This window comes from Neomonachus schauinslandi, chromosome 8 (assembly GCF_002201575.2).
Source record: "Neomonachus schauinslandi chromosome 8, ASM220157v2, whole genome shotgun sequence".
NCBI classification, from domain to species: Eukaryota; Metazoa; Chordata; class Mammalia; order Carnivora; family Phocidae; genus Neomonachus; species Neomonachus schauinslandi.
In genome coordinates this window covers 15,080,037-15,104,269 of record NC_058410.1, presented here as the reverse complement: position 1 = coordinate 15,104,269, position 24,233 = coordinate 15,080,037, and the positions used below count along the sequence as shown (strand labels likewise).

General features: G+C 40.3%; 1 protein-coding gene across 3 annotated transcripts in view; it reads left to right on the top strand.

Moving 5' to 3' along the window:
* Positions 1–24,233, top strand: part of ESR1 (estrogen receptor 1) — a 275,553-nt gene that overhangs the window by 37,475 nt on the left and 213,845 nt on the right. The gene's annotated exons all lie outside the window — the stretch shown is intronic.

The following is a 24,233-nucleotide window of genomic DNA, read 5'->3' as shown; positions in this document are numbered from 1 at the left end:
TTCTCAGAGAAAAAGACCATGTCATGTCAGTATCTTCAGAGAATCTTCCATGATTACCTTAGCCAAAGTAATCCTACAAATGTTTGCCCCTAGTTTTTTTCTTTTTTTTTTCTACTCCATTACCCTTATTTTTCTTTAAGGCCCTTAAACCCTTAATGAAGTTCTCTTATTTGTTCATTTGGTTGATGACTGTCAATCTGTACCAGGTGCTGCTTCCCCATATTCCTGCCTGAACTTGGATTCCCCAAATCAGCTCAGTGAAAGCTGATTTCAGGTCTGGCCTGCCCTGTTGTTTACTGTTGCTCCAGTACCTCTAGTAGTGTTGGGCACATCTCCGCTAAATAGATTAGGACAAGAAGTCTAAAGAATGGTAGATAAGACCTGCTAGAGGACCTCAGAGAAGGAAGAAATTTCACTGGGTAAGGCTGGCAGGAGACGGACTAATACAAGTGGTATATTTGACATAAGCCTAGAAAGAAATGAAGGATTTTCATAGGCAGCCAGCAGTTTGGAAAATAATTCCAGAAATGTGAAATAGCATAAACCAAGAAAAGCTCAGGGAAAACTGGGTAAATAAGCCTTGAGAGAACAGAGGGCTCATTGTCCTCTCTCTGCCTCTTTGCTTTTCCTCTTCAGCTTTTAAAAAGTTGGCATTCCCTAGCATCTACAATCTCTTTTCCTTTCACTTCCCCATCCTTTTCTCCAACCGGTTTCCTAGGTGGTCTCATGCATATCTGTTTATGGGTTGAATTGTGCTTCCCCAAAAGCCATGTTGAAGTCCTAACCCCCAGTACCTTGGTATTTCCAAATAAGTCACCATAGATATAATTAGTTGAAGTCATATTGGAGTAGGGTGGACCCTTGATCCAGTAGGGCTAGTGTCCTTATAAGAAGGGCATTTGGATGCAGAGACAGGAGAATGCTGTAAGACCACAGAGAGAGATTGGAGGGATGCATCTACATGCCAAAGAACACCAAAGATTGCTGGCAAAAACGAGAAGCTAGAAAGAGGCAAGAAAGTAGTGTTCCCCGCAGCTTTCAGAGAGTGTGCAGCCCTGCTGACAAGCCTCCGGAATTCTGAGACAATACTTTATGTTGTGTTAAGTTACTCATTTGTGGTCCTTTGTCATGGAAGCCCTAGGGAAACAATATTTAAGACCTAAAGTGTCACAACTATGCAGGTATCTCCCACATCGAGCTCCTGCCTCAACCTGGTTTCTTAGTGACTCCCATGTGTCTTCATCTGACACTGGCTACTCTTCCTGGTGAGCGCTGTTGATATCTGTTTCCTCAGGCACCCACCCTGAAAACCGTAGAGTCAGCTGTCTTCATCTTCTCACCCCTGATGTTTCCCGTCAGAACTGTTGTGTAGCTCTGTTGAGACCACTTCTTTAATGTGCATTCATCCAATTCTTGCTAACGTTCCCTGGGATCATTGAAATAATTTAATGTTTACTTTTGCCTTCTCCTTCACTTAAACCATTTGCTTCATTTGGTTTTCCTTCTTCCAAGCCATTCTGCGCACTGCCAGTCTACTAATGTTCTTAAGGCAAATCCCTAGTCATGTCAATACCTTTTACAGAATGCTTTAATGACTTCCATGGCCCAGAGAAGAGTCCTAAGACCACTGTTCAAGGATTTCCAAGTCACTGTTTGTACATTTGAAGTAAACTTTTTTATACTGGACTACTTGCTGTTACTCAAATATGAGCATTCCATTTCTTTGCTGGGAGTTACTTCCCAAACTTACCTGTAAAATCTCTTCCTATTCTAGTCAAAAGTTACTCTCATCTAAACTTCTCTGGTGTTAATGCAGCAGTTCTCTCTCTCCTGTGGCCCTCTCTGTCTGGGACTGCGAGTGTCTGTGTAGAGAGATGGGTCTTTCCCTTACTGAATGTGAGCACCTCACAGGTAAGGCCCAGATCAAGGCTTCATATTGTAGGAATCACTCAGTGCATAAACAAAAGTATGAGAGGAGGGTTAGGATCAGTTTGTGGGCCTCAGGCAACACAAAACCATTACGCTTTTTCAATCATGGGAGAGAGAGGACAGAACACACTTTAATTAAGATTAACCTGCCAGAGGCATATAGGAGAGACTACAGAGGGAGAGAGTGGAAGCATGAAGACTAAGTTGGCTGGTATTCCAGTAGTTTAGACAGGCTAAAAGTCTGGACTTTTGGGTATTTGTGAAATGAGGAAGAAAGGGAATAGACTGAAGGATATTATAATGGAAGGATCTAGGTGGTTTTAAGGTGATTCTGTATGGGATGTCTGGGAGAGAAGGAAGTTAAGAGGTTCACACACAGAGGGAAAATAATGGTGTCATCACCTGAGGTGAGAAAAGCAAGAGAAAGGCCAATCAGAGAGGAGTTGTGGTAACTTCAATTCCAGATACTGAGTTTGACATGATAGCTGGGTGTCTGGACAGAATTACCCAGCAGTTACAGAAAGAGAATCAGCGCTCTGCAGACAATCCAGGGGTGGGGATTTGAATCAATTCCCTCAATTAATATATTAACAAAACTTGGTGGAAAGAATGGTTAACTACTTCCTGAAGGTTGCCCATTATTAATAGTGGAGAAGTAACTCCAGAAACTTCCTTTTAATTCTCATAATAATGTATTATGAGTTCCCTGCATCTTACCAAAACCTTGTGAGAAACACTCTCATTATTAAAAGTGTATGTTTGAGGCCCCTCTAAAGAAGAAAATCACAAATTAGCCCAATGGGCCGAATGTTGCTCTCCAGGAGCTTACAATTTAAAAGAGAACATGCTGGTTCCATCACATAGAGCTGTACAAATAGTAAACAGCAGGAACAAATAGAAGCATTTTTATGACTTTCAAATAAAAAACAGGTGGTTGCTTTTTTTCCCAAATTATTTATACCATGGAAGTCCATAGGCATCATTTCTGACCCAGAGTTTGTCTAATCCTTCCATTATTTCTACTTCTAATTTTTTAAAAAGATTTTATTTATTTGACAGAGAGAGAGCACAAGCAGGGGGAGGGCAGGCAGAGGGAGAGGGAGAAGCAGGCTCCCTGCCGAGCAAGGAGCCCGATGGAGGGCTCCATCCCAGGACCCTGGGATCACGACCTGAGCCGAAGGTAGATGCGTAACTGACTGAGCCACCCAGATGCCTCTCTACTTCTAATTTTTACTCTCCATCTTGTAGTCAATATGCATGTTATACAGCAGAGAAATAAGACCAGTAAGGCTGAAGGGCAGAAGAGTTTCAGTGTGTTACACATAGGAGTATCATGTAATTTTCAAATGAAAGCATTTGTAATGAAACTTTTTGAAAGAAAGGCCTTACCCCCAGGTAGTGGTAAATTTGCTAGATATTTAGTTCCTGGGTCTCATCAGACAAACAAAAAGGCACAACCCTGAAATTCAAGACCTGAAAACCTCCTTCCATGTAAGAATGTCCTTCTTCTTACCAATTTTAAGGGCTTGTTACTCTAATTGCTATAGTATGAAATCAGATGTGTGCATGCACATGCGCACATGCATTGGGAGAAGGGCTCAGAAAAACAAAATCATAGTCTTTTTACCTGTGAAATGATAGTGGCTCTTCCTTTTTTCCCCCTTTGGCCAAGTAATCTTTATCTTGGAGATAATTAAGACAAAATGCATCTGACAAAATCAGTATAGAACCCCTATTTCTTGGCAGCTCTTGTGGACACAGCTGAAGCTTTCAGAGGTCTTTAAAAACCATGGCAACAAATGCCTTTGAAGGATAAGCAAAGGTTCCAAATGTTTTTAATCGCTGGTGTTTTTTATGCTACCACTTCAAGCATTCTTCTCTATTTTTTGTTCATTTGATTGAAATTAAATTTCCAATTTCCCTACTAAGTGGTTCTGTCCTGGTGATGGCATTGACTGTTTCCATTAAAGTGGTAGAGTTTGTGCCCATATACAGTGTTAAGCATATCAACAATTCCATTAGAAAGCCCTATTCACACAAAATTTTGCCCCAAATTATAGATAGCCTTTAATTGGCACATTTTTCAAAGGGCATCAACTAGCCCTCATAATTATGTGCTGACATTGTTCTTACAAAACCTACCAGTGGTGGCCCATGGCCCAATTCTGCCCAAATTTCTCTTTCCTTCATAGAAAGCTGCTGTCAATACCTTTAAAACGCTGTATTTTTTAAAGAGAATGGCCTGTTTTTCTGATACTCATTCAGAGAAAGGTATGCTTTGAGAAGTCGGCTGCTCATTTCTTTTTTTTTAAATAAAGATTTTATTTTATTTATTTATTTGAGAGAGAGAGAATGAGAGACAGAGAGCACGAGAGGGAAGAGGGTCAGAGGGAGAAGCAGCTCCCTCTTTAATGTGCATTCATCCTGGGAGCCCGATGTGGGACTCGATCCTGGGACTCCAGGATCATGACCTGAGCCGAAGGCAGTCGCTTAACCAACTGAGCCACCCAGGCGCCCTCATTTCTGAACTATATAATATACTTTACTGTTTCAGGTCTATATATACAGGTTATACTGTAGCCAGCTTGCCCGGCTTTTTGATTGAGAAAGAACATTCAAGAAAAATCTACTTCATAGATATATCATCTACTTTGTAAAATTTTTCTTGCTATTATGTTAATTCTCTGCTCACGTGCAAGTTATAGAGCAGATTTGATATTTTTAAAAATATTTTACTTATTTATTTGAGAGAGAGCGAGAGCAAGAGAGAGAGAGCAAAAGTGGGGTGAAGGGCAGAGGGAGAAGCAGACTCTGCTGAGCAGGGAGCCTGATGCGGGTCTTGATCCTGGGACTCCGGGATCATGACCTGAGCCAAAGGCAGATGCCCAACCAACTGAGCCACCCAGGCGCCCCAGATTTGGTATTTTTAAAGGAAAGAAATACTTGACTTGAGAGAGAATATAGTGGGGAGAGTATTCCTATTATTTTCCCCATTTTCATCTTCCTTTAGCTGCAATGGAAAGAGATTTTATTTTTTCAGCTGCTAAGGCATAAGGGAAAAAAAGAAGAAAACAACTTAGTTATTATTAATTATTAACTATAATATCTCCCTGCAATAGGTCCTGTTCTATTTTCTTTGAGAGAGAGTGTATGGTTTTAAAATTTTATCCAAATGAACGTCATTTTTATCTGATTTGTTTCGCAGTTTCAGAATCATGTATCATGTATTAGAAAGTACGGAGCGAATGGGTGGCTAGCTTACATTTATAAATATGAAATTTTTATGATTAAAATCTAAGCACAATGACTTAAAATAATGGCGGCACCCCTTTAGTATATTTCATTAAGTGACGCATACAATATTTTCCTTATACAGCAGAGAAGAGAAATTACACTTCTTAAGATAATCAGATTTCATGATCATTTTGTTCCTTTGACACTTTAGAGTTACTCATAAGGGAATTCATTTTTTTTTTTATTCTTATGTTAATCCCCATACATTACATCATTAGTTTTAGATGAAGTGTTCCATGATTCATTGTTTGTGCATAACACCCAGTGCTCCATGCAGAACGCGCCCTCCTCAATACCCACCACCAGGCTAACCCATCCTCCCACCCCCCTCCCCTCTAGAACCCTGTTTGTTTTTCAGAGTCCATCGTCTCTCATGGTTCGCCTACCCCTCCGATTTCCCCCGCTTCGGGAATTCATTTGAACATTGTATTAAGAGTGCATTTACCAATACTGTTAACCAGGGCCATGGTGGTACCTCATAGTCACCATAGAGATGGTTTTCTTCTTTATTTTGTTTTGTTTTGTTTTGTTTTTGATTGCTAGCCTACCGATTACTCCAAGGATGCCCGTCCCACTCCACAAGCGCTTGCATACCAGCCCTGTCTTTTCCTCTACCTCATGCACAATCCCTTGCACTGACTGGCTCCTGTGCTTGTTAAGTTAATTTGCTCCATGTCTTCACCAAACCCTTGTGGGATTTGTGTTTTCCTCACCTGTGTTATCGGGTACATACCATTTTTTTCCCCTTCTCACCACCCAAGCTGGCTTCTAAGGAGTGTGGTCTCTCTTTTATGAGACTCAATCCTTGGTTTTCCTTCCCGTCCTCTTCCTAGCACATGTGTATACATCCACAGACCTCCCTGCTCGAGTTCCTCACAAATGCAAAAATATATAACCTGGAGACCCTGAAATCCACTGAAGAATTCAACTTGTGCACAGAGGGTAAGGTTGTAATATGTATTACACCACAGAAGAGTTTAACTCAGCAATTGCAGGAGAAGTTGCAAAACAGTATACAGGGACAGAAGGGTCTTTCAGATGATAACGTTAATGAGTTGAGAGGAGGGAGCAGGCACAGTGCTCTGGAGTAAACTTGAAGACATTGTGGAGGAGATGGTGCTTCAACTGGTACCCATCCCGAGGACCAGGCAGAGAATTCTACTTCATTTTAAGTGCCCCGTGATTTGTTGTTGTGATTACATCCTCCCTTCTGCATGTTCAATGCTGTGGAGTGTTCTATAGTATTTTAGAAGAGTGTGGGTTTTTAAAAACGACCTATTTAAAAAATATCCCATGTGGCTCTCTGTATCGCTATTATTAGCAGTAAGTCTATTATGTACCCAGAGGTTGATAATACTTTATTCGTTTCCACAATGTGAGTAATGGTTTATTTCAGCTTATTTTTGAAGTTTGACGAGTGATGTTAATAAAAATCCAAAGATGTTCCTCTGTAGTAATACAGAATGCAGCTATTCTGGGGGTAAATATATGTGATAGTTGATGTGGAAGAAAAACAGTTGGTCCCAAGCTAAGATAAATTTAGGGAGGCTCAGCTTAGACTTCATAATTTTTATGTTTGCAACTATCTTGATATTTTTCCTGGTGTTAGCTTTATGAGATACTTTATGAAGGGATGTTTTTAAAAATGGCCAGGGACTTTTGCTTTCAAGAATTGATAAACTTTCCCATAATGTGAACCATTAGTAGGTGATAAACTTAGATACATCCTTTAATTTTTAAAAGCGTGGCAGTAAACCTGATCTTGGAGAAGGAAGAAAATGGTTCGGTTAGTTTTCATCAATTATATACAAGATATTTGAAGGGGTTCATTTCCCCTCCCTCTATTCTCTCTATAATACTTGATCTTAAGGTTGGCACTTATTGATGCAGCGTGAGATGCATGAGAAGACAGAAGTATATGAATGTAGATCCCAGAAATGGGCTTTTTCCATTCTGCTGCCTATTCTGGCAGTGTTCCTTCCTGAATTTTTGTAAATCCAAGGGAAGGGCAGGAGAAGCAAAGTGTGTGCTGGCTTGGCTTCGGGGCTCGGGGACCCTTCTCCTTTTTCCTGCTTTTGTTCTCACATCTGTTTACTGAACCAATGAAGCACATCCGAGTCACAATCCCTGACTTTGGATCCATTTTCCCCAGAAATACAAATACTGCTAAGAGCCTTGTGGACCATTCATTGCTCATAAAATGCCTCTTAGTTTTTCTGAATATAAGATAGGAGGAAGAGCTTGAGTCAAAGGTTTCTTGTAAACACTTTCGTGTGTGTGTGTGTGTGTGTGTATTCACATACACATGCACATACACATAGGTACATACATAATTGTGCATATTCATATACATACTATATAGAGGGAAAGGAATATGTATAAACTTGGGACATATGTACTCTAAAATATTAACAGTATCTCTGAGTGATAGAATTATGGCTAAATTGTATTTTTTTGCTTATGTACATTTTAATCTTCCTACAATAAGCATTTTTTACTTGTAATATAAAAACATTATTTTAAAAAGCCATGTTGCAATTGATTAACCGATTTCACGCTAGTATTTTCCTTACTCTTTCCTAAGTAGAGAAAGATTATTATGGGTCTAGCAAGTCTTCGTACTTTATTTTCGAAATGTCTTTATTCTTTGTTTGCAAGATGCCAAGTTTGCACTGAAGTGCAGCTTTCATTTCATTATTCATGAACCCAAGTGAAATTACATCAGGTGGACATTAGGTAGCTGAAGCCCCCAAAATACTATTTCTTTTGAGTTGTTGAGAAGCTATAACAAAGTAAGAGAAAGAAAGGCCTTGGGTTTAATGATACCACCAGGAATCTAGGTCATTAGAGCGCCTGGCCTGATCAGCAACGTCATGCAGCCAAACAGTGATTACTCTCACCATACATCCCAGGGAGCAGCAACCAGCATGGGAGGGGCTGGGTGTTACCAGTTTGTTGATTGCAGTTGCATGGTAATAGAGCTGAAACCTTGCAGAAACTGGAATTGCAATCCTGATGCCCAGACCTAGGGGCTCTTAACTTCCTTTTCATATTTCTCAAGTCCGACTACCTTCAACAGTCTTCTTTATAATCCCCAAGGATGCCTTGAGAGTCTTAAAATTTAGTCATTCAAGAGGAGGAGGATTAGTAAGAATTTTTTCCCTTTTGATTTGAATGTGGCCTGTAGTCATTGAAGTTCTGGGTTGGGATGTGGCTTTCATCACTTGCTGTTTTAGCCTTTTGCCTAAGGCACTAGACTAAGTATGCATGAGACCGGCATTTCCATGACATTTCAAGAATCAGGAACACTTTAAAAGGGGATACAATTTGAGGGCCTGCACATGACAGTGGTTATACTGTTCCTTAGCGTCCCCTAATTGAGTAAGTACATTCTGACAACAAGCTTTCATGAAAAGAGTGGTGCCTTCCAGTGCATTTGCATCTTACATTTGCCATAAAGCCCACACTCATTTGAATGGACTGCATACATTACATCAAGCACTGGAGACAGTGCTTGATCCTCACCTTGCTTGTCTGCCCTGTGCCATCAACTCCCTGTTGCCAGTGGCATCGGAGGCAACTGGTGAAATGAACTCTAGCAATTCATTCTGCTCCCACTTCTTCATTTAGAAATAGAATTTTTGTATTTATTTTATTCTGAAAACAGTTGGATAAAAGGTAGGAAAGTCATTTTGAAGTAACTGGAGAAATTGAAAGCAAAGCGTTATCTTTTACTATAATGGACTCATCACTGCAGTGATTCCCTTTTGCTTGTTCAAAAGTACATCTATACCTTTAAGAAGCTCTTGGGATAGAAAAATTCCCAATGACAAGGTGCTGACGCTGTCTTCTGGGATAAACTGTCTGAAGTCGCAGGGAGTTGTGAGCTCTGCATTGGCTCCTGGCAGCCCAGGTTCAGGGTCAGTAGTCTAAGTGTAGAGCATTTTCTCAGGGCTCACGTGCCCCTAGGATAAGCTGTTTCTTCTTTCCTCGGGGCAGAGACAGAATATTTGGTTGCATTAACTCTTAGAAATATCACGAGTGTCTTAGTGATTTCCTTTTGTTTTTTTGTGATTTTCTTTTTAGAGATATTTAATTTTCTCACTTGACTCTCATAATGCTGGAGCTTCTTTATCCACATGAATTTTAGTTTTCGAGGCCATTCTTTTAAAGCTCTTCATTTTCACCTCCTTGAGAAGGGATCTCTTAAAATCCTGCTACTGCTACTCGATCCACCCCTTTGCTCTTGTAGAGTTTGCTTGCACGTGGTGAAAACTGTCAGAGCCTAGGAACCATGGACACAGACAAGGTCAAGAAAGTTGGGTGGGACTGAGGAGGGGCAGAGGATCATGGGATGTGCAATCTGGCAGCTGACGTGGGCCCTGCCCTTACCACGTGGAAAGGCAGCTTTGCCTGAGGAGAGGCAGCAGCTGATTGGGAGGTAGAGACCAAACAGTGAATCACAATGGCTGGATTTTGAGGGAGAGGAAGGGGATGATTCTGAGATTGTTGAGTCAGGATGTGCGATTTTTTTTTTTTTTGGATGCATTTGGACGACTGAGCAACAAGACTGGAAGTTGAATTTGAGATGTGTCCTTCCCCATTACACTGCTTCTTGATCCATTCTTGTTTGTTTTTAGTATTTTATTTGTGAATTAATGTATTACTTTCAGTTGCTGAATTATTCCCCCTAAGGAGTTTAGCTTTGTATTTTAAGTAGAAACAAGATCACTCACACCTGATCTGGTGTGGTCTCATTTAGGACTGCCCTTTTGCTTAAAACTATAACTGGATTAGGGATTGCTGTGACTTGTAGTTCACAGTATGAGGTCATTTAAGTACTTAATAGTATATTTAAAGTGAAAGGAGTAGAAATTAAAGACTGAATCATTTACCAAGAAATAACAGGTCAGGTTGATTTATTTTTGCAAGACTTGGTAGAGATTTGTTCCCTTCTTCAAAATCGGCTTTGTTTCAATTACCAATTAAGTGGAGTGAACTATTATAAAAAGGCATATGAGTCAGGCTACAGTAGCATTCTTCCAAGAAAATCTTTACAGGAACAGTCATTATGGGGCTATCTGCTTCGTACCTGCTGATATGGCAGGAGATCCAGAAGGGGTCAGAAAAACAAAGCTTCATGTTCATTAACCTTTTACTTTTTCCTTCTTTCACCCATTTTTTTTTTTTCAACTTTCATGACTTATGATATACAAAATAGCATGACTGTTCTTTACCCTCAATGTATTTTTCGCATTTTTAATCCAGGTCATAGTTTGTCACAATTTATTAAGGATAGCTAATAAAAATGATTATCACATGAGACTTTGCTGTATAAGTTGCCATAAAAATATTTAGTTACCATTATTATGGCTTATCAGCTATATCATCTTAGCAAAACTCTTTCAGGTATTAAGTAGATCTTCTGGTTTCAAGTGACCAAAATCGAATTCAAACTAGCTTTGGGGTGGGGGCAAAGAGTAAGTTTTGGTGGAGGGCTACTTGAGTGTCTTGGTTAACTGCAGCAGTGGTGGGGGTACAGCTAGACTTGGGACCGTGGGCCCAGGGATTCAGAGCCCATCAGAACCCCAGCCATGCCTCTGCTCCTCTCTCTGTGCCAGCTTCATGCTCTCTGTAAACTTGCATTTCCCCTAAGAAGGGAAGGGAACCAGCTGCCAAGCCTCACATCCTATGACATTCTTCCTTTTAGAAGATATTAGCAGAAGGGCTCTGATGGGCTCACCTTTGGTCAGGGACACATTGCTAAGCCAACTGGCTGTTGTGGGACAGAGTCACATTTCACAGGTGATCCTGGAGCTTACCCTGAGTAGGGGGCTGTTCCGGAGAAAAGGATAGCGTTGTGAGCCAGACACCCCTAGGTGTCTATCAAGTTGTCTCTGAACTTCTATTTCCTCAGTTATAAATGGCACAGTGATTTCTATGTTACTGGACTGATAGAGTGGTTAGAGATTATGCTTAACCTGTAAAGAGTCATCATCATTTTTACCTCCCACTGGTTCTATCAAGTTTCCTTTAATGTATCTTTCTACTCTGAAGCTAAATAGAGCAAATACCTTAACATTTCATTATTTTACTTCTAAATCATCTTTATCATACTTCTTAAACATAAATTTCTTTCTCATAGCCAGCACCTGAAAATTAGTTAACATTTCCACCAAAAAACCAAAGGAAGGGAGTCAGGGATTTGAAAATTTCTCTGTGGATGTCTACCTCTTACTTCTGCTTCTTTATCTTATTTAGAATGTTGGAGCCCGCCTGGGTGGCTCAGTTGGTTGGGCGTCCAACTCTTGATTTTGGCTCATGTTGTGATCTTAGGGTCATGGGATCGAGCCCTGCATCGGGCTCTGCACTCAGTGGGGAGTCTGCTTCTCTCCCTCTCCCCCTGCCTCTACTTGTGCGAGCCTTCTCTCTCTCTCTCAAATAAATAGATAAATCTTTGGGAAAAAAAAAAAAGAATGTCAAGCTGGGGCGCCTGGGTGGCTCAGTCAGTTGAATGACTCTTGATTTCTGCTCAGGGTCTTGATCTCAGGGTCGTGAGTTAAAGCCCCGTGTTGGGGCTACTTAAAAAAAAAAAAAAAAGAATGTCAAGCTTTGGAGAGCACGGACAGTGTATCCTTGGGACTCTCAAAATATCAAGTACAGGTATCCTTCGTCTTCTGAATGTTCATGTTAGGCCACTTCACTTTTATGAAAGACCTACATTAGTAATAGCTTTTACTGTAAAAGCAAAATCCTCTTCAGATTTTTTTTCAGTTAGCAAAAGCAGGTACTAATGTAGGTCTTCCATAAAAGCCATGTGGCCTTAATGCAAACTTTTGGAAAGCAGGGGACACTCTTTGCTTTATACCATTTTGTCTTATAAAGGGTTTTGTAGGAATGTTCTACTTTTGGGTGGGGAGGGGGCAGAAACTTATATCTAGCTTCTTGCATATAGCAGAGTCAAAATTGCTTGAATGAATGAATGTTTTTCCTGCTACATCACTTCTTTTTTTAAAAAATTTTATCTAGTCTTCCCTTATTTAAAATATCCTTTAAAAAAGAACAAATATAGTGCTTAACTTGCATTGTATAGAATTAAGAGGCAAATACTTTTTAAATGAAAACTTGTTGGATCTATAGATTATTGGGATAGACTTTATGTTATGGTTGGGTGAGTTTAAATAGTCCGTTTTAAATCTTGCCATGTCTTTGATAGTGACACCAAGGAATATAATCTCTTTCTATGAAAGCATTCCCAAAGAGTGGGCTCGGCTTCCAAATTAGCCTAGAATTTTTTAGTAAATTAGAAAAAAAAACTTCATAATAACCTTTATAATTGCCACTTCAAGATGGGAATTTGGAGTGACACCAAATTATTAATCAGTAGAAAAGAGTAGATTTCAAAAAGGTAATTATACCAAATTTAACACCTCTTGAAATATATTCTGTTAAATAAACATAGTCCCTCTTCCCTGTTCTTATTTGTAAGTAATGACAGTAATTCAGGTACCTTGAATCAGAAATCAGAGTACGATTGGCTTAATAGTTTGGGGCTTACTTCTGGCTATAGATGACTTTTGTCCTTTATCTTCTTGGACAGAAGAGACAGCCACGTTCTCTTTAAAGCCCAGAAGAGAATTATTAGTGTAGTTTAGCTCTTCTCGAAGAGGCATGTTATGACTTCCCCACATTCCTGGACAGTTAGACTGTAATTCTTGGTTGTTTGAAAAGGTGTTAGAATGTATTTTAAGAACCTCGAATAAATGGCTATTTTTCTTACAGTTTTGCTTGCTTTTTCAAGCTACTAGAATAGCCTCCAGCTCTGATAGTTAGCTGTATGCTGACTGGAGTGAATTCTTTTGATATGACGAAGTGTTTTGGATGATATACATTTCACTGCATAAATGTAGCCTCGCAAGTTATATGATGTGAAGAGAGTTAAGGGTAAAAAGGGATTATTTAACTACTAAGAAAATGATAGGTTATTATAGACTGATTTGAGGGTATTGTCGTTCAGGTGCTGTCCCTACAAATTAGAGCTCTTCCAATCTAGGGTTTTAATATCTAATAATGATGGCTAAAGTTTAACGCCCTGCACCAGGCTCCTTGTTTTGGGTTTTATATGCATCATCTCATTTAATCTTCCATGAAATTCTAGGAAGTTAGCTCTATAATTGTTCCCATTTTGTAGGTGAGGAAGCTGAGGCATTTAAGAAATAAAACCAGTATCAACCCAACTAGTTGGAGTACAGAATCCATTGTGTTCTCTTAACTGTTGTGTTCTATTGCCTCCCTCAAGGGAGGAATCCTTCTAAAAGGGACACTGGGAGTGAGGGCTGCCACTGTAGCTGGCTCCTTGTCCCACTAGGTTTAAAGGCAAGAAGAGAGGGGCACAGAATTGGCTGGAATTAGTCCAGCTTGCCAAGGGGAACTGGGCTGTTACCATGCATGGGGCAGAACCTGGGGCCCCCCCGTGTGCCTCCTTATATCCTGCCTGGCAAAGGATAAAGGTTACTGATGACTTCACCCTCTATATGGAGAGGAAACCTCGGTCCCTTAAGGGATAGAGGTTTGGGTCAGGCCCAGCAGGTGCAGGAGGAGAGTCACAGGTACTCAGGATGGCTTTGGAATAGGAGCAGAAACAGACTGGAGCCTCTGCCTGTGGTTTGGGTGTCTGCTACTCGTTCTTTGCTGGAGTATCTGCAGGTCGAAAAACACAGCTCACGCTTAGCCCTTTTCCTATTCTTTATAAAAGAAATGTGGTAGTTTTCCCTTGCTTAACAAGGTTCTGGTGGTTAAGTTTATTACTTAGTCCAGGGGTTGTAAAGTAGAGAGAAATGACTGCTGGGTGGGTGGTAGCAGAACCAGAAAAAGAATGAAGATTGTTAATGCCAGGCTGGTTTTGGTTAGAAACTTTTTAAAATGCCTTTTTAAAATTATTATTTTGATTATTATTAAAAAAAACTATGAATACACATGTTATATGTTAAACAGTATAAGATGGTACATGATGTAAAGTTAACACCTTCCTCTGGTCCCATACCAAAATTCATGCTTCCTTTCTTGATAGGTAAACACTATTAATAGTTTCATCCAAAAATTGCCTATATATACACACACACACACACTTATAGACATAGGTATATTTTGGTTATGTAAGTGGCATTATACTCTACACATTATTCTGTGAATAACTTTTCTCACTGAATAATATATATTGGAGATTTTTCCATATTGGTACATATAGGTCTCATTTTTTTTAAATGGCTGTATTTTAGTCCATAGTAATACATTCTGTTGGCACAAAGTTTTATGGTTGACCAAGTGTTTACATATATTATCTCTCTGGGCCTCATAGCAGCCACTAAGGGAGACCCAGAGGGATTGCCTGGTCAATTGGGATCCTGTGAAGCCTAGGACTCAAACATGAGTCCAGTGCCCTGAGCACTGTGGGATGTTCCCCAACTATGCCCATATTCCTTCCATTTAGTGCAGCAAGTACAAATGGAGATTGGCTCTTCAGCAGTAAAGAAAAAAAAAAATCACCAATCTAGAACCCCAAGAAGCCAGATGAAAAGGAAGTATGTTCCTCCGGGAGGTGAGAAAAGAGAGTGATCAATTTAGAACCAGAATGGGCTCTTCTTCCCTTCCCTTTCATAGACGAGAGCATGGGGCCAAGAATCTAACTGTTTAGCTTGTTCAAGGCACTCAGACCGTTTTCCTTCTGGAGGCTAATTCTCAAGGTTGGTGGTGGGGGTGGGGTGGAGAGGAGACTGTTGACTTTTCCAGGCTCTCTTGTTTTCATTAGCTGGAATGGGGTGTGAACAAGCATATAGACTGAGAAGTCCGAACACCCTTGAGAAATGAGAAAACTCCTTTCCGAGCATTGTGGAGTGGCTCTTCTGAGAGTCTCCTCATAGGGCAGTCTGGCCACATAGACCTGAGCTGTCTGGATGCCCAGGAAGTGTGGATTTAATACAGTCCCACACATTTGTTTACTGAACATCTAAAATTCATCTGGATCTTTGCTACGCTGCAGGGCTAGGTGTCAGTGAAACTGTCCCCAACCATGAGGACTAGAAAATGCGTGAGAATATCTATGTTACTTTGAGTTAAATTTACCATGCAAATAAGGACAAATAAATACAAAACAGTTGTCCTTATGCACAGGTTTAGTTTTATCAAACAGCTCTCATGTAAAGGTTCATTGGCAATACAATGGATGAACCCATTTATTTCTACTTGTTGGGAGAAATTGTTTTTCAAGCTGAGAATGTAGACTGGTAGTTATTTCTAAGTCTGACAGACTGTCTTTTGGCTTATTTCCTCACTTTTGAAATGGACTTAAAGATAAAAAGAGAATAACAACTCCTGTTCAAATATGCTAGAGGAGTCTTTTGGCCATTGAAACAGAAGCTCCTTCCTCTTCTTCCATGACTTTTATCAGGATGCCTGGGAGGAACTTCACTAGGGACTTCATTTTGGAGGGCTCCTGATGAAGGATGAAACCCCTTATTTAACATTTAGGTGGCCAGAAGCTTAAAGGACATTCATTATTCCAGACCACGTCATATCTGGGTAAACACCTTCTTTCCCTTCTCTCTGAAAGCACTGCAGTGATCATGCAGGAGTGGGAGGGTGGGACAGTGTGCTTCTCAGTGGCACGTGGAATCCAGGACGTAAGCACAATGCAGCTCAGGGTCTCTGAGTTTTGGCCTCTTGCTCTGGTTCCCCCTCCCCCATTTCCCTCTTACTTGTTTCCTCAGCTTTGGACAAGAGCACTTTGAAATAGTTTCTACTGCTTTTGGACATCAGTGTTTGGACTTTAAATGACTCTAAGTTGGGAGAAAGCTTGGGGAACTCTCTGGAAACAGTTGAACAGACCAAAGGAGAGCGGTCCGGAGGTGAGCTGAATGCTGCCTGGCGTTGAACTAATCACACTGCTCTCTTTTGTGTGATGCTTATCTGTTGTCCCAGAAGAAGCAATTTCAGAAAGTCCTTTTCTGGGCTGTAGAACAGCTCTTGCTTATTTGTTGAGCCTTAAGAGGCATTACGGAAAGTAGTTCATTGTCTCTGGTGTATTACAAGGAGATAGTGGTCACTGATTTCATTATGTTTTCCTTTATTGCAGCTGTTGGTTTGATCCTGGGCCAGGTGCTTAAAACAATTGTGGTTTCGCAGATGATAAGCAAGGCTGGACAAGGAGAGGGATCATGTCGTTACCCTGGCCAAAATTTTTAACAGACTGGGGTCTGAAAAGGGCAAATCGAGGATTTCCTCTTCATTTTCATTTGGAAAAAGAAAATATCCATGACAATTATCCTTCCTAGAATTCCTTTAAGTATTTTTTCCTTTAAAAATATCCTTAGATACAAATAATATTTTTATTTCCCGTAAAATATACTAGAATTGACTAGCTGCAAAAATATAATTTGGGCTGCATTATTAAGGCATGTCGTTTTTATTTGCACGCCATTACATACAGATGTGGTTGTGAAATAGTTCAAATCATGGCACATTGAATGTCCTCACTGGATTTTTAGGAATGTGTTCACTGAGACAGCCAAATTCTATTTCATTTTGTTTGGCTCATTGCACCATCTGTAAATCAGAGAATATTCACTTTAATATCTGAGTCAAAATTTATTTCCAAACATAATACTGCAGTTGTTCTTTTACAGAAAGTAAATTTCTTATTTATTTCCCTAATACCTTGCCTTCTACTCTCTCTTTCTCTATTTTATGTTGGAATGTGCTGAGAGGTCTTCCAGGGAGATTTTGATAAAATGTGCCATCATAATCTACTGATGAATATATTTCATGTGGTTGATCACTCATATCTTTAACTTTGGGAGTCTTAGGAATCACAGGTTCTGGAAATAATTTCATTGCTGCTTCTGAAATGCCCTCCTGATGTTATAATATTGTAATTACATTAGGGAGAAACGTTTTGATGATAGTTTAAAGTATAACAGTATTTAGACATCTGGCTAGGTGTAGGTAGCGAGTTCTTTTCCACGCTGTGGGGAGCACCTGGCCAATACTGCTGGCCAGCCCTTGGGCCCAAGGGCATTTTCTTAGAGGGAAATCTGAATAGGCCAACTTAAAATTCACATCTTTGATTTCCTTTTCTTGTCCTACCTCATGGAGATGCTTCTTATACATCCAACTTCATTTAAAAAAGTTGCGGAAAAATATACATAACATAAAATTTCCCATTTTAATCATTTTTTTTTTAAAGATTTTATTTATTTATTTGACAGAGACAGCGAGAGCAGGAACACAAGCAGGGGGAGTGGGAGAGGGAGAAGCAGGCTTCCCGCTGAGCAGGGAGCCTGATGTGGGGCTCGATCCCAGGACCCTGGGATCATGACCTGAGCCGAAGGCAGCCGCTTAACGACTGAGCCACCCAGGCGCTGCCATTTTAATCATTTTTAATTCAGTGGTGGTAAGTACATTCACATTGTTGTGCAACTATCACCACTGTCCGTCTCCAGAACTTTTTCATCATCCCAAATGGAAACTGTGTACTCATTGCACAATAAATTCCCCATTTCTCCCTTCCTACAACTCCTGATAACTCCTATCCAGTTTTCTGTCTCTATCAATTTGACTACTCTAGATATTTCATCTAGGTGGACTCATACAGTATTTGCCCTTTTGGGTCTGGCTTATTTCACTTAGAGCGTCTTCAAGGTTCATCTATGTTTTAGCATGTATCCCAATTTTATTTCTTTTGAAGGCTGCATAAAACTCCATTTTATGTATCTCCCATATTTTTTATCTATTTATCTGCCCATGGACATTTGGGTTGTTTCCAGCTGTTGGCTATTGTGAATAATGCTGCTATGAATATGGGTGTACCAATATCTGTTTGAGTCTGTGCCTTTGGTTCTTTTGGGCACATACCCAGAAGTGGAATTTCTGGATCATATAATGTCCAACTTCATTTTGACATGCCTCCCAAGCTTCGGTACTACATTTATAATAATAGTTTGTTGGGTAGTTGCTTGTTGGTGTGCTACTGAAATCTCAAATACAACATGTTTCAGGTTTTCCCACACCTCTTCTTCCTACCTTACTCTCAAATCAGATCCTTTTTTTGAATAATGATAAGAATAATTTTTGAGACATCCTGGCACAAGCCACCAGAATTTTTGACCTCCTTCTCGTCCTGTTCCTCCTTCTCTAGCCCTAAGAATTTGGCAAAGCTAATTTAAGCTTTTTCACCTCTTCTCTCTGCCTTGTCTGCTCTACTAGTCAGAGATGATTAATGCACATTTTGGTATATTTTTTCCTTGGCATTACCTTGAACATTTTTAATCCTTCATTTTCTGATGAAAATCATATATTTTGGACTCTCATTTCTACAACAAATTCTCTTAGGACCAAATTTTGCTCTTGTGGACCTGAGTTTTGGGGTCCTGGCTATGGCAGCCATTGCTTTGTTTGGGATCATCATCTTCTCAGTCATTACTTCCTTCATAGAACTCCAACCTGCCCCCTCAAAAGGCCTGGGCTCCAGATGGGATTGGGGTGGCAGAGCTTTAGCAACTCTATTTTGTTTAGGTAACAAATATGTGGTGCGCTCCACTGTGTGCCTGAGAATGTGCTGGGCACAGGATAAATGGTGATAAATGAGATGGATATAGTCCATCTCTTGTCAAGCCTATAGTCACCTGGGGATTGGGACAAGCAATTAAAATCCAATGTAGTGGGCGCCTGGGTGGCTCAGTTGGTTAAGCGACTGCCTTCGGCTCAGGTCATGATCCTGGAGTCCCAGGATCGAGTCCCACATCGGGCTCCCTGCTCGGCAGGGAGTCTGCTTCTCCCTCTGACCCTCCCCCCTTTCATGTGCTCTCTCTTTCATTCTCTCTCTCAAATAAATAAATAAAAAAATCTTAAAAAAAAAAAATCCAATGTAGTAAGCACTATGACAGGACAAAAGCTAGGCATCATCGAAGGGGCAGAAAGGAACCCCAGAGGAATAGATATCTCGACTGACATACCTGAAAGATTAATGGGAGTCAGTTGGGCTTAAGAGTAGGGGAAGTGTGTTCCCATAAGAAAGAACGGTGTGTGCAGTCCTGGGCGTGAGAAGGAGAAGGCTATGTTAGAACAGGACATGGTTAGAACTTAGAGAGTGGAAGAGATAAGGTCAGGAAAGGAGGTAGGAGCTGATCAGGAACAGCTTGATAAGCTGTTTTAAGGCATTTAGATTTTATCCTGAGAGCTTTGAGGAGTGTCAGAATATCAAAGCAGGATAGTGGCATGGTGGTGTATGATTTTAGAAGAATCACCTGGCAACACAGTGGGGAATGGTTGGCAGGGGAAGGCTGGAGGCAGGGTGGCTTAGTGGGCTGCTGAGATAATCTGGGCTGGAGATGGTATGAGTTATGGTAGGGATGGTGGGCCCGGGGAAAAATTGATTTTGCTTTGAAAACGAATTTAAAAATAATTGATTTGATTAGTGTGTGCATGTGTGTGAGGGTTCAAGTGAGGAAGAGGGTAGAGTCTTGCAATAACGCCAGGTCTCAGGCTTTGTGGTGTGGTTATAAAAAAGAAGAGACTGATGAGGAGAGATGGCCATCAGTTGTGTTTGGGACACGTCCATCTTGAATAGGCTATGAAAACGTGAAGTCTAAATGGACCGTGGGCAGGTAGGTATATGGGTGTGAAGTTCGGCAAAAGAGATTTGCTCTGAGATGACCTCCAGAATAGGCTGAGGGAAAAGTGTGGCACAAGGAAAGATACCCAGTGTTAAGTTTCTCTCAGGATACTGCTTGTTTTATTTTTTTTTTCAGCTTTATTGAAGCATAACTGACAAAATTATAAGATATTTAAAGTGTTCCTTGTGATGATTTGCTATACCTACATTTTGTGAAAGGGTTCCCTCCACTGATTTAACACATCCATTACCTCATGTGTTTACTTTTTTGTGGGGAGAACATTTAAGTTCTACTTTCTGAGCAGATTTCAGTGATACCAGTGTGATCAACTATAGTCACCATGTTATACATCAGGTCCTTAGACCTTATTAGTCTCAAGACTCCACAGAAGTGACCCCATGCGTATGTGTCTGGCTTTATTTCACTTAACCTAATGCCCTCCAGATTTATCCATGTTGTCACAAATGATAGGATTTCTTTCTTTTTTAAGGCTGAATAATATTCCACAATATATTTATATAAATATATAAATACCACCTTTTCTTTCTTCATTTATCTGTCAATGGACACTTAGTTTGTTTCCATACCTTGGCGACGATGAATAACGCTGCTATGAACATGGTAGTACAGATATCTCTTTGCGTTAATGATTTTGTTTTCTTCGGGTAAATACCCAGGAGTGGAAACACTGGATCATAGGGTAGCTCTATTTTTAATTTCTTGAGGAGCCGCCATACTGTTTTCCACAGCGGCCGCACCAGTTTGTATTCTCGCCAAACAGTGCGCGAGGGCTTCCTTTTCTCTGAGTCCTCACCTGCTTGTTTCCCATTTGGTCTGTTTTATATTTCTTTTGAATCTCTGACTATGGGTCATTGCTTATTTTTGTAACTAGCAAGTGTCGTCTTTCTACGGGTTGGTAACAAGGCAAAAACAGCTGCTACTGACAGAGGGTAAAATAGGAAGAAAAGGAAAAACAAAAAGTCGAGAGAAGGAATCCCAGAGACCTGGGGAGAAAAGCTGTATGTGTGCCCATCTGCTGGCCCAGGAGCTGTGTGGCTTGGCCTACAGGTTCCTGCTCCTCATGCTTTCTGCTTAGGTTTCATCCATTTCCTCTTCTCTCCACTCCCAGTTATTCAGACCCATTAGTCCAAAGGCGTTATTTTTATTTTTTGGTGGGCAACAAAATAGTGATTCTTTCTCCAAGATGTCACCTGAGCCTCATATCTTGGCTTTGGCCTTTCACACTTCATCTGGGGGGCTGGTCTTGTCACATGTACGTGGAGTTCTTCAGTGTCTCCAGTGAAAACACTGTTTCATTCATACAGTCAGTGTAAGTTTTTTTTTTTTTTTAATTAGCTCTCCTCCAATAGGATAGGATTTTTTTTTTTTTTAAAGATTTTATTTATTTATTTGAGAGAGAGAGAATGAGAGACAGAGAGCATGAGAGGGAGGAGGGTCAGAGGGAGAAGCAGACTCCCTCCTGAGCAGGGAGCCTGATGCGGGACTCGATCCTGGGACTCCAGGATCATGACCTGAGCCGAAGGCAGTCGCTTAACCAACTGAGCCACCAGGCGCCCCCAATAGGATAGGATTTTTGCAAGCATTGTTTTCACAAGAACAAATAATAAAGTTTCGAGTGAAGGTACTTCTTAAAGAAACTAACTTTTTAATTGCTTCAATTGCTTTCATTACACACCTTTACTGGGGTGCCTGAGTGGCTCAGTTGGTTAAGTATCTGACTCTTGATCTCAGCTCAGGTCTTGATCTCAGGGTCCTGAGTTCAAGCCCTGCCCAGTGTGGAGCCTACTTGAAAAAAGAAAAAACAACACACCTTTACAAAATTATTATACTCAAAGAATAAAAACCTATCTTGCTGTTTTCCTTCTTTGATGTCAGTTGAAGACTTATAAATAGTTGTTAATGGTGTTTAGTTAAGGTACTAAACTTATAGTTCATATATCAGATATGTACCTGTTCATTTTTTCTTGTTGCCAGTTTACCAATTCTAAATTTTAATGTAGTTAGAGCAGGAGAAAATCCACTTTTTCACCTAAGGCTTGTATTACAAACATGATTCCGCTGTGCATCTATTTTCTTTCTTGTTAAGGGATGAATTCAATTGCACAAATCCAGTGTATTTTATCTGTTAAACATGTTAGTTCAGGAATTTCACTTGGTTCTATAAAGATACACATCTATAATGATGGCCAATGCAAACATAAAACATTTCACCAGTTGGCCTCTGATGCAATTCAGTTCTCCCATCTTCTGGCTTGCAAAATAACTGGTTTTTGAGAGGAAAGGAAATCAAAGTTAATTTTTGGTTCGGATGATTATTGACTGTTTTCTTCTGAGACTTAATATAGACTCATTTTTTTAGAGTTAAAATAAATCAGCATGTACAGCATAAGCATCATAGGGGACAAAACACTGAAAGTTTCTTTGAGGTGTCACAAGACAGCAACTTTTGCTTAAAGTTAATGTCTGCCCAGGTAAATTTTGTTTCTGGTTCTATGATTTCCTCATCTTGTCCCTGTTAATAAGGGCAGTTCTAAACATGAAAATTGTGCCTGGATATTTGAGGCAGTGTGTGGTCCCTTACTAAAGTGGTCAGTTTACAGTTTTGCTAGCTAGTTTGCTGGTTCCTATGATGTGAAAAAAGAATGCACGTGTTAATTTCATCGGAAGCCTGTTTATATAGTACTTTTATAATGTATATCTGAAGATGGAGAAACTAGTTTTATGAGACCAACATTTCTTGTTAAGGCCCAACTCCACCCTATTCTAATTGAGACTGACCCTTAAGTTGAATAAAGAACAAAGAGTTCTGTAGTGAAAACACTTCAGTACATGTTGCATCTTGCCCTTGGTGAATGGAAAATAGAGATACAGGTGATCTGAATTAGAAGGTGCAAAATTTTCTCTTTTTTTTTTTTTTTTTTTTTTTGAGTACGGGAAACATTTTAAAATAGTCCACATCATCTCCATGGTCTAAATTCAGGTATAAGAATTTAGACTTATATAAATGGACTTCTTCATAAAAACATGCCAATGTTTATTAATTTGTGGAGTTTAATATACTCCACATTAGAAACCAGACTTCTTTTGAGGGCTAAAGAAATGGAGGTGACCTCTAAATTTTAGAGCAGAAACTTCTTGTGGGCAATTGGCTGTATGTACTCAGAACTCAGAGAAGAGGGTTGGGCTGGGAGTACAAATCTGCAAGTCATCTGAGTATATGACTGTGGAAGACGGAGCCATGGAATAAATTCTCTTGTGGGAAAATTTGGAGTCATAAGAAGGGCCTGACACTGAGCCCTGTGCCGTGGACGGAGGGAATCTGCAAGTAACACTGGGAAGCCACAGCCTGAGGGGGAAGGAACACAGGGGGGAGTTCTGCATTATGGAAGCCAAGGGAAAAGCATGTTTCAAGAGGAAGGGAGGAATTGTCAGATGCTCTGATAGGTCAAGTATGATGTGGACTGAAAATGTCTGTTGAATTCAGCAATAGGAGTCATTTGATAGAAGGATTTAAGCAGCTTTTGTGGGGCAGCTAAGGTAGAAAACAGGCATGGGTTGAGCTATGCAGGAGAGGTGAGGAAAAAGCAGACCTCAAGTGTGTAGACCTTTCTGAGGAGTTGAGCTGAGAAGAAGAGGTGGGAGGTAAGATGAAAGTTTGAGAGTGATGTGAGGTCCCGGGAGTTGCACATGATGAACGTGAATGAGAAAGACCATTTGAGCAAGAGAGATGCAGTAAACGAGAGGTAAAAGAAAGAGGATCAATAATAAAGTAACAGTAGCAACAACAAATATTTATTGAGTGCTCACCATATCCCGGGCACTGTGATAAGCCCTTGACAGGGCTTTACATTTACTTCTTAGAATAGTGCCACATAACAGGCGCCCTTATTTTCTCCAGGTTAGAGAGGGGTGAGACCTAGAGATGTTAACTACCCCACTCAGCATTCTCCAGCTAGTAAGTGAATAAGGACTGATCTTTGCTGCCACCCCAGCTCACAGCCCCCCACTTGAATTTAGGTGTTCCAGGCTGCATTTGAATACCTACCTAAAGATTTTCTAAATTCTATTTTAAGAAACTTTGAAACTCTCTGAAAGTTCTAACAGTGTTACTCCGACAAGGATTTTTAGCTAGTGGTGTGGGTCAAAGAAAAAAAAAAAAAAGCCTTATTTGCTGAGAAAATGTGTGAATGTATATAAAGCCTTTTGCCCCCAAATATAAGCTGTGTGAACTGAAGGTGATTTGCCCAAAGAACTCCTGAAGCAGTTGGCAGAGGCAAAAATCAAGTCTAGGAGAGATTTCCCTCCGCCCCCCCCCCCCCC